Source organism: Hylaeus anthracinus, unplaced genomic scaffold, assembly GCF_026225885.1.
Source record: "Hylaeus anthracinus isolate JK02 unplaced genomic scaffold, UHH_iyHylAnth1.0_haploid 11994, whole genome shotgun sequence".
NCBI lineage: Eukaryota > Metazoa > Arthropoda > Insecta > Hymenoptera > Colletidae > Hylaeus > Hylaeus anthracinus.
This window is the reverse complement of record NW_026534341.1, coordinates 14,055,412-14,067,000: the sequence shown is the minus strand read 5'-3', so window position 1 is coordinate 14,067,000 and position 11,589 is coordinate 14,055,412. Positions and strand designations below refer to the sequence as shown.

Sequence of the window (11,589 nt, the reverse complement as noted above, 5' to 3'; positions counted from 1 at the left end):
ATTCAAAGTGTTCATAGCTGAAAATTATCTTTGTTTATAATTTTATACTATGTCACTTTTTATATTTTCTCAGCTTTAATTATTTGGTTTAAATAAAAATAATGTTTTACTGCATAATGCCATTATTCTTTATGCACGTTACTTACATAAGTAACAAACTTACCAGCTCCGTTATATGAGGCTTGGCTGTAACTGGTATCGGAGTCCCTAATCTGATTACTCTGGTCGGTGATGGTTAAATTAACCCTTCTTGTGTCAAATAACGATATATCGTTGTACAAATTAACTTGTTTGATATACATAGTTGAAAATAGAGCATGCGCTGTGATTGGTTGATGTTTTTCGTTAATAATTGAAAAATAAAATCCCCACTGACGTTTTTGCAAAGGAAATTGTTGTTCAGAATCGTGTCAGCTACCCTCTATTTCCGGTTCTTACAGGAGTTCTGGGACACCCTGTATATCACATACGCCTTTCGAGAATTGTAAAAATGTAAAAAAAATTAATCTTTTATTCACTGGTAAAATTGGAAAAGGTTACTCGGAGGTTATTTCGGCTTTCACGGTCGAGCTAAAGTGATAGATCTCAAAGTGAAATCAAGCTGGTTTAAAAGATTAAATGCGTTTTCTTCGAAACATTATTTTCTCATCTGTTTGTCAACTATTCTAACCAATCCTTTTGAAATTGAAATATGTATATTCTTCTTCACACCAATATATATATATGTATTTTTTTTCGAACGTAAAATGGTCGATTAAAGTGATTCTTTGGATACTTCTGTTTAAACGAGTGCCATTTTCACACCATAACCACGATCATATATTATATTTTAATAAACCATTTGAATTTTTTGTCTGAGATAAACCGTTTTCAAAATATCTTGACAACCATGAAGATACCAACATGGACAGGAGTTATTTTAATGTTGAAATACTTATTTTATACTCTTTCTGAATAGTAATATTCGTAGACAAAATACTGGTATCATTCTTTATTTTGTTGTCTTCGAAAACAATTCCTAAAGTATAATTAAACTTGCGGTCGTCACACCAAAAAGATCCCTTAACACGATATCTCTCACTCATGTTTAACTTCTCGGGTCTTCTAACTAAGAGAGTTAAGAAGCCTTTCGCAACAATGCAAACCGTGTCCACATAACCGTAAATTTAAACCTTGTCTGGATCGGCTTCGTGGGGACAGTAATAAATGTTTCAAGTGCGCGATTCAGGATGGAATGATTCGAAGACAGGAAGGCCAGTTTCACCGCGGCGAAACGTTCGCGTTCGCGTGACGGCCGCCATCGGGTCGCTGATTGTTTGAACAAAGCAGCATGATGAGCACCGGGACCCGTGTTAGCGGTTTACGTGACGCCGGCCATTACGCTCGAACCACTTAATTATAATATCGCTCAGAATTAAACTGTGCCCGGCGCGAGCACGTACTTGTACCGCAATTATTTCCCAGCTCTCGTTATTACACGCAGAACCAGTCTGAGTTCGGTTTTCGAATCGAAGACACGTGATTCATTTGGAATGAAATTCCTGCCGATAATCGGGAATCGATGCTGGCGAGGATGAGCTCCGGTGAACAGGTTATCGGGCTAGTTAAAATGTGATTTATCGGCTGCAGGGTTACACTGAATAGAGGATATATCTGAAGGAAATGAAATGTTGGGGCCCCTTTCGAGAACTAGAATTAAGGAGATATTGAATGTGAGTAGGTAACTCTGGATGAGGAAGAAAGTCGATTCTACCAATCGAATCCCTCCGAACAACCGTACAACTTACAATTTTTGAAAAATTTGTATTTAAAATTATTTATTCTTTAATTATTCGAATCAATTTTTAAATACTATTAAATACAGAATGTTTCTAAATATCTCGACAAGTCTTGAAAGATTTATAGAGTTACAGAATAAAGTGTGATAAGCTAGACTGCGATTCTTTAATATTTTATTGTTGGTTAAAATGCATATGCACATGTGCGTTAGAGACCATTCTACATGAAATCGAGGACCTTTTGGAGGAACATTTCGAATTTAGACGAAATTTGGATACGTTGTAGTCTTTAGTGATATTTGAACGTAACTCGAGAATTTAAAAATTTTTTAAAGATTATCGGTGTTACTACTATTTAAAGTTAGCAGCTAGGTACAAGTCAATGGATGAAAAGTAGCTTTCGCGCGCTTACAGTGAAGACATAAAAGCACCAAATAAAAATAATTTATTTTAAAATTAATTTTTGATGAAAATGAAACGTCGAAGTGAGGAGGACCGGCACTTTTGTTTTTAGACGAAAAAAGTCCTCCTCTAGCTATTTGCACACCGGCTTCCACAAACCGGTTTGCACAAGTAAATCGCTGTGTGTGAATGCAGGCATGAAGTTTGGGCAAGCCAAAAAATTTGGCTTGAGTGAAATCTGTCCTGACAGAAAATCGGCTTGAGATGGGCTTGAGATTAGTGCGTGTAAACGATGTTCAAGCCTCTGTTACAATCTCAGGCACGCGCATTTGATCAGATTTTCCATTTCGGACACAATAAACTACAATTTTCGGGGTTTCTCACTTCACAATTGTGCAAAGCGAACTGAACCTGTGAACGGCAATATTTTTTTTTTTTATTTATTAATAGTCGTATCAACCCTTAGGTCATTAGCGACTAACACATAATTTACAAGTTAATTTTACTCATAGTATATCCTCGTATATTCCAATTTCTTTCAAAAATCTTAATGTTTGTTCTACCTTCTCTGGATTACCTACTGATTGTTCTAATACCGTTCCTATATTAAACGCTTTCCTTATTTCAGAGACTTTGTCGCATTTTTGCATGTGTTCAACCGTTAAAACCTCGTTGCATAGATTACATATTGGCGGATTACATGTCGCACTACTTTCATGTAAGTGTTCCATTCTTGACGTACTTAAGTGTTCCATATATATTTTTGCCTCTTCTAAGGGTATGACAAGTTTTTCCCTTGAAATATGAGCTATGGTACCTATTTTTGCTAGTTGTTCGGCTTCTTCATTTCCTTGTATACCTTTGTGCGAAGGGATCCAGACTGCCACCACCGTTTTACCTTCCTGAGTAGTACTATTGTATAGATGCTGGATGTTGATAATTCTGGGATCGTCGGATTCTGTGTTGGTCATGGATTTTAGAACACTTAAAGTTTTTAATATTCAGCGACTCATTAAGTGTTCTAAAATTCATGACCAACACAGAATCCGACGATCCCAGAATTATCAATAAACAAAGTTTTTAATATTCAGCGACTCACTCATTCTTTCCACTGTAGAGGTAATATATTCATAAGCTTTTTCTAATGCGAAGAGTTCTACTGAGAAGATACTAAGGTTGTATGGTAATTTGTAATGTCTTTCATAATTTTTGGAGTAAAGAGCATATCCTACTCCAGGTGGAGATTTCGACCGAACGGCAATATTTCATTCAGTTCATTTACACAAATTGGCTTGCGCAAGATGGCTTGTGCAAATAGCTTGAGTGTGTAAACCCACCATAACGGATCATTGTGCTCTGTAAATCTATTAAGCAAACGATGAGCAAAAATAAAGACGCCCAATTTGACTCTTCGAATTCGACATATGTATTAATTAAAAAGAAATGAAATTACAATTTCTAGAAGAAATGAAAAATACATAACTATGAAAGAATGTATGAGCAAATTAAAGAAATAAGTTTGTATATATATTGCACGTGGCGCACATACAAGAAAAACGAAACAGGAACAGAAAGTATTACATATTCTTTCAGTAAATGGCTGCCTAGCATACCACTAATCTGTAATATAATAAGACGCGTAATTCAATAATTTCAATTTCAAGAACAACATTTTTTAACTATTTTTAAAGTATAACACTCGTCGTCTGTGGCCGGCACCAGTGTAATGATTATTTGTTTCGCGACAATATTAGATGAGTTCAGACAGAAATCTCTTACAGAAGTTTTTGAAGAAAGAATTTTTCTTAAAGCAAATTGTTGTAAAGATTTCTTAAAATAAATGATTTTTGTTGCGTATTATTTGGAAGATTATTTCTTCAACTATATTTGAAATAAAAAGTATCCAAAAAATTTCAAATAGTTATTTATTAGTTTCATTTCAAATAAAACTTGCCTAGGTCTGCTTCAAAGCGTCCAAATACGAATTTCAGCAAGATATGGGATACGCCTTTTTGACTTTGAACGAAAGTCTAGTCTCCGTGAAAGTCGTCAGTTATCCTTATCTCTTGTGTTCAATTTTATGAGGATAAGAATAGGCAAAATCCCACGTTCTTTATGGACTGACAGGATGTCGTGGCCTGAATGGAAGCCGGATCATCCCGAGATAACAGGCTGACAGTGGGCATGAGAAAAATTAGCAATGTACGCCTGTAATCCCGTTCAATGGCAGGAGGACGTATCGAATGGTCGATCCACGCGACAGGAAGCGTGTCGAGAATTATGCTACATCCCCGACTGCGCCGCGCCAATAGATCATTAAGTTGTACTACGGCTGTATTATGACAAGACACCCGTCCGTTGGGGTTCCGTGCTGAAGGGGTGGGGACTGCTCGCTTTTCCACATCATCACTCCTTATCAAAGAAGCCACCTTTTTCATCGAACAACTGGGATCGTTTAGGGGACTTTAGCATTTTGCAGACTTTTAATTTTCCTTCCACAAATTCGTTTCAAATATCTCCCTTTATTTTTATCTTTTATTTTTTAAGTACTGAAAATTGTAACGACAGTTTATTAGAGGTCTAATACTTTACCCTATAATTATTAATCTCATTATGCTATCTCGAACATGAACATGTTAATTAGAAGCATGTATTTTAATCGTAAAGTATTACAGAAAATAAGTCTGAATAAAATTCGTGAATTTGATGAGGTTAAAGAATAATTATTACAATATATGTTAGATAATGTGGTCAACTTGTTAATGCAATTATGATTACAAACATATAAGAATGATTTCGAAGTTATTGAATCGCGCGCCTTATTTTATTACAAATTAGTTGCATGCTAGACTGCCACCTACTGAAAGAATATATAATACTTTCTGTTCTTGTTTCGTTTTTCTTGTGTGTACCACGTGCAATATATATAAAACGTGTTTCTTTAATTTGCTCATATATTCTTTCATAGTTATATATTTTTCATTTCTTATAGACATTGTAATTTCATTTCTTTTTAATTAATATACACAATTTAATATAAGAAGTGTCTGTGGAGTGATAATTCATTGATTCAAGAACCAAATACGTTTTGCTACCCTCAAGAATTAACTTTAAAACCTATCAAACAAAAGACCTATGGTTGCGTTTCAGGAAGTAGCGACAGGAAAGGGTAATCGCGATGTCGATTACGGAAGTCAGTATTCTTCACAAATTTCCAAGCATTAACAACTCCTTGTGAAAAAAAGTCTTAAACAGTCACACAAAATTCAGTGGTGTGTGACTTTCCGAATTTTGGCGTACTAACCCACGTAGGGGACCTTAGAACCCCGTAGTTTCACGCATAGACATAGAATCGCGCTATGGAAACGGAACATTAAGTGTTTTAATCCTAGAATCTAAATATTGAGTAAATTTTACTCCTTGCATTACATTTTGTTACTTCATTACAATTTATTAAAGACTTATATATAAAATTTATTGTTATTTTTAACCATGTTGGTACCTTATTTCTTGATACTTTATGTACTAATGAAAGAAAGGTAAAGTATTGGGTATTTTGAAAAGAAGTAAAAATTACTCAATCTTTCCATTGAAAGACTAACCAGTGACCTTTACATTCTAGGGTTAAACGTCCTGGACGAGCCTGCAACCTCTTAACACAAAAGGGAAATACCTAGTTCAATGAGTGATTGACTGCTTCAAATGTTTATGTTAAGCACTCACTAAGCCATAATGTATAAATATTATACTTTGTATTGTTTTCTTTTCATTCTCTCTTCGAAGTGTAGTCGTCTTCAGTTGTTTCTGATAATTTTGTGATAATGTCTGATAACACGTTTCCTCTATATGCGTCCTTTTTCATTCGTTCATCTACACAACTTATATGTCAAATTTACTTCAGTGGCACATTACGGATTTATGTATTTTAGAAAATTATACGTTATGGATTTATGTATTTTTCTTGTTCCTTTGGTAAAGTGGACGTTTTTATACTGAATAAAACAGAATAAAATGGGACACAGATGATTTGATCGATTTCATATCAAGGAGATCTTGAATAAGAAAAGAGAATTTTCATAATTTTTAAAACAGAAATTTCTCATTTTGGTTTAAACATAACCCAGTGATATTGATTAAATATTAAAAACTGTACAACTGTAGTGATTACTTTTGAATAATTGAGATCATGTGTATTCTTTATTTGTCCACGAATCTCTTTGTTACCAGGGTAAATGAAAGACATGCTATATTAAATCTTGCTGAAAACTAAAAAAGGAAAGGATGAAAAATGGTAACAACCGGACAACGTGAAAGTTGGCACGCGCGATGACCGTCCACGCGTAAGGTAAACGGTTATTATACAGATTAGGGGTGTCGAGGATCAGATATCCGGGGCATTTAATAACGCTGTTCCTGTCAAAACACTCACCGTAGTCAACTGAGGGTATAATGCAGATAAATTGCTCCATGGAGAACGATCGAGAGGGGCAGCACGGCGAAAAAAAGAGACGAAAGATGAGCTAAGGAGGAGAGAAACTGCGCACGAGCGACACAGGCGGGGGTGACCCCCTTCGACCCTCGTCTCGGCTATTATTTGTTACCATCAGTAGATCGCATAGGGGTGTTTTAATATGGACCCGACGCGGCGCCCAGACCAAAGATTTGCGCGTAACTGTGCAAACAGCGGGAGATCCCCGGCCACGGACCCGTGAAACTAGCAACGGGAAGATAATATCAGTGGTGAGAGTTTCCAGAGATACCGTTGCGAATCCATTTTGATCGCTTCGAAGTTCCGATGAAAAGATCCATCTTGACCATTGGCCACGATCTTCAATGATATTTGGACAACTTCAGTCGGCTATAGTTTAGTCAAAGGAATGTTAGATTTTAGGTTTGTGTTAAAGGTAATTTTTAAGGTTAGGAAATAGTGTTTGGTTTTTGAATCAATAAATTATCACTCCACAGACACATTAATTAAAGAGAAATGAAGTTACAATATCTATAAGAAACAAAATATAACTGTGAAAGTATACATGTATTAAGAATTTCATTTCTTTCGATTATTGTTTAAGATACAACTATTTCGACAATTTCACTTTGGGTAAATAAAATAAAAGGTTCACACTGCATATATGTAAAAACACATTAATATTAATATCGTGTATATATGGTATAAATATAACACATTAATATCGTGCACGATGCTGCAAGATTCCGTAATGTGCCACAACCGATCTGGCTTCTGCCTCGTTCCGCCTGTGGCGCCTCGCTCGGTGATCTATTAATTTAAAATGCGTGTACATTTCAACAATATGAGCAAATTAAAGAATAATTCCTGATCTGTAATATAATAAGGCGCGTAATTTAATTTAATTTAAGTTTGTTTTCTTAGTTGCGAACTTTTTTTGGAAGTAGGTACTGTTACATTAGCGAAACATAGATTTTAAAAATAAGTTAATAGTTTTAGTCTAAAATTTTAACTTAAAACAGAAGATTATAAAACATGAATGATATCTAAACGATACATATAAAAAAAGTAGATGAAATAAAGTGAAACATATTAATAAGAATTTAATTAAAATTTATTTCAACTATTTTCAACATGAAAAATGTACGAATCGTTCTTTTCAGTGTCAATGATTGCCAACCTGATTTAACGCACAAAGAGTTTTTGCAATTTTCGCATAGGTACTAATTAAACTAATATGCTCTACGAATTTGTTTGATTTCTTCTTTTGCAGATACATTGTTTGATTCACATTGTGGCTGCCGACATACGATTTGAAAAATTTTTACGTTGAACCGTAAATAAATAGCTTGTTTGAGACTGAGAAATTTACTATTCTTTAATTTGTATATATACATGCTATGAACATTTATATCCAATCGTTACTTAACAATCCAGTGAAAAGGAAATAACGAAACAGCAAACACAGAAGAAACAATTGTAACTAAATAAATCTCAAAAGGATTGAAAAATTACAATTCTTTAATTTCTATACGAACAATGTCTATACATAGCTTGTTTATGAACATTTATATGTAATCGTTACCTAACAATCTAGCAAAAAGAAAGGGGCCTAGAAAGTAATTAAAAAAGAAAAGAACACAACGTAACTCAGCCTCTCTCAAAACGAGCGTCCACGCAGCGAAACGTTCGGCTGGATTCCCGTTTTTGTTAAAAAATCTCGCGTAGGTGGGATGAGTTCAATGCGTTCATCTATTTTTCATTCCGACCGGTCCGGAACCGATCCGCTGACAATCGGTGATCACAGCTTTTCAGATGGCTTGGAAAAGTTCGAATCGGGCTGGCCGAAGAATTGCGCGACGCACCAAAAATATTCAATGGACGAAAAAAAAGCCGGTGATTACACGCTGGCATCATTGTGACAGGGTTCGATCTTTACAAATTTCTCGAAACAATGGCCGAACCCCGGAGACCGTGGATTTCCACTTTGACGTCAGTTTTGACCAAATATTTGCCGAACGGAATGGAAGTCGCATGGCCAACCGGTACCATTGATCGATTCTTTATTTCGCTCTCGTCCTCCATTTATCGGCACCGCTTTTTTCCACCGATTTCCCATATCGTTCTTTTCCTCTTCTTGATATTGTTAATCTGGACAACTACGCCCAATACCGAGAAAAGATAGCCTGATCGAAACAGTGATGCCGCTACTGTCTTTAATCATGTTTAGTGTCGAAACTATAACAAAAAATTACAACACAATAGAGCTTCAGGTACTCGCATTAATATTAGTAAAGAACACAATCTTTATCACGCATGTATCTTGCGCATACTCAGCATGTATGTGAATCACTCTCGAAGTAAAGTAGGAGTGCTCTTTATAAATGTTTTATTGTACGGAAGATAAATAAACCGATTTTGTTGAAAATGGTATAACTTCACATTTGAATATAAATAAGTTAACACAAGCTTAATTAGACATACATGTCTTGTTTTTCATATTTATAATAATACAGGTAACGATGTACAATACACTTATAAATTTGTCGAAAGAAGTTTAACCGTACAATGTCACTGGAAAAATGTTTTTCTTTTTATGGTGAGATAAAGCCATTCATAATTATCAATGACTAAAATAACCTTCCAGAAAATAGTTTCAACGATATTAACATAACATCGATACAAATTAAAAATAGAATGGAAATCGTAGAAATATCAAATTTAAAAATAAACGAAAATAATGCTACCAATTTACATTCACACTATGAAAGTAATAATTGGAAGAATTATTGGAAAAATATTACTGCAGAAGTAAAAAGATGACTTCTGAGAACAAAATTTAAAATAAAGATTGCAAATGTTTAAAAGTTTGCAAGAAAAGTCTTACTTATTAACGAAATAGTTTACATTTTGCAATTGTTTGATTGCAAAGTTTTCTATAACATCATTTAGAATATTTCTTAATAAAATTTATAGAAATGTACATAAAGTATGTACGTACATAGTAAACGAAACACTATCGAACGTGAGGCGTTCAATCGATAGACTTGTTCAGTTCAGTTCGAATTAAGACATAAAAGGGAGAACATCAAAGGAAGTACCAAAAGCATTCGTGATATCACTTGTCCACCTGCTTCCCTCATATAGCAATAAAGTTAAGTTTACGTCTTCTTCCATGTCTTCATTTTAATTATTACTTTTTATATTTAAAAGTTTTATACAAATACATTGCAGAACAATCAACTTCGATAAAAATATAAATCTAATATTATTTATTCTTCTTATAATTTATTATTATCGAAAGTGCTATAAGTCTGTTTGTTGCTACACCAAACATTTTACTTTCTTTAACTATTTCATTAATTACTATTACATAATTTAAATAAATAAGCGACCGCGCTCATACGCGAAAAAGTGACTCGACGTGCATCGAAGGACATTGATGCGTCCGCTTAGCGCGTTGACTTCGCTACCATAGCCACTCCAACGGTATACGCGCGCTCCGATTGGTCAGGATTTTTTGTTAATATCTCTTTAACGAAGCCTCGGACAACATTTTCGCTAAGGTAAAAAGTTGTTTCAAATCACCTCCCGAACCACCCCTTTCAAGGTGTTACAACATTTTTGGTACACCCTGTACAGGGTCCCAAAAATGTTGAAAACCACGACCAATCAGAGCGCGGCCACCGAACGCATAGCCTATGCTACTGCGGCTGTCCAGCTGTAGCCCGTAGCCTATACTACTGCAGCTGTCTAACGCGTAGCCTTCGTTACCGCGGGCGCTCCAACAGTATACGCGCGCTCTGATTGGTCGGGGTTTTCTGTTAATATCTCCTTAACGAACTCTCGGACAACATCTTCGCTAAGTAAAAAGTTGTTCCAAATCACCTCCCGAACTACCCCTTTCAAGGTGTTACAAGATTTTTGGGACACCCTGTATATGTCGAATTGAGTAACCTCCTCTTCAAAGCTGGTTAAAATAAATGCTTTCAGCAGATATCTTTTGCTCAGCATTCAACCCGTTTCTTTTTTGAGAATACCGCGCGATTACGGTGCTCGGAAGAGACGCGTCGAGATGTCGCGTCGTTTCTGTGGGAGCAGTGGCTCGAAAACCGTCGACTAGAATGCGTAATCAGCCAAGATTGCGTTAGTAGAGCTAATTAGTCGGGCACAATGCTCTGATAATATTATAGAACCGCGACAAGCAGAACTCAACTACTCAGTTATTCGTGTCGCACTCCAGTCATGCTCGATACGCTCGGGTAAACAGTAGTTCGAGAACCGAGGCCAAGATTGGTGAATAAGGGCGAATTGTCGAGTCGTTAGCTGGTTTTCCGCGTTCTCGATGCCATGAAAAGCTGCTTCTGTTCTTTCGTCGAGGGACGAGTCTCGTGAGCGGCGTTGTTCCCGGTCGTCGCTTTTCGAGTACGCATCTCGACTTCGAATTTGTTTCTGTTTCTTGGAACGAGTTTCGGGGCCTCCGCTCGGAAGGCTTGCGAACACCGCCGTGGTGAATTTCAATTCGAGTTCGCACGGTTTTGCGTCGTCCTGGGACCTTTTTCCAAACCTTTTCGTCTCCTTTTAGATGTACAGTCTTGCACCTAGATGATATAAATGTTCATTTGGTAATTATTTAAAATTCTTGTCTATTTCAATAACCTCGAATTGTGTTGATGAGAGGATGTGTTTTTGAGATGTTTTCTAAACGCTGAAACCGCCAAGCCAGCGGCGGTTTCATGAAGTGAACTTCATTTTAAAATTATTCAATAATGAATTCTCTATTAGGATATTATATTGTATTATATCTCCGTTAGGACATTTTTATTGAAAATTATTATAATAGAGAATTAATTATTGAGCTGTACATAAACACATAAAAGATACTATTTTTCAAGGAATAGTTTTATTAATTATGTCTTACATGACTTTTTAACTTTTATT

General features: G+C 35.6%; 1 long non-coding RNA gene across 1 annotated transcript; it reads left to right on the top strand.

The window, feature by feature from the left end:
- Window positions 1-1,493: 1,493 nt before the first annotated feature.
- On the top strand, window positions 1,494-9,027 carry LOC128888679 (uncharacterized). The gene is made up of 3 exons (XR_008460310.1): window positions 1,494-1,712; window positions 5,803-5,914; window positions 6,408-9,027. It is a non-coding gene; the product is annotated as an uncharacterized LOC128888679 (long non-coding RNA).
- Window positions 9,028-11,589: the final 2,562 nt, after the last annotated feature.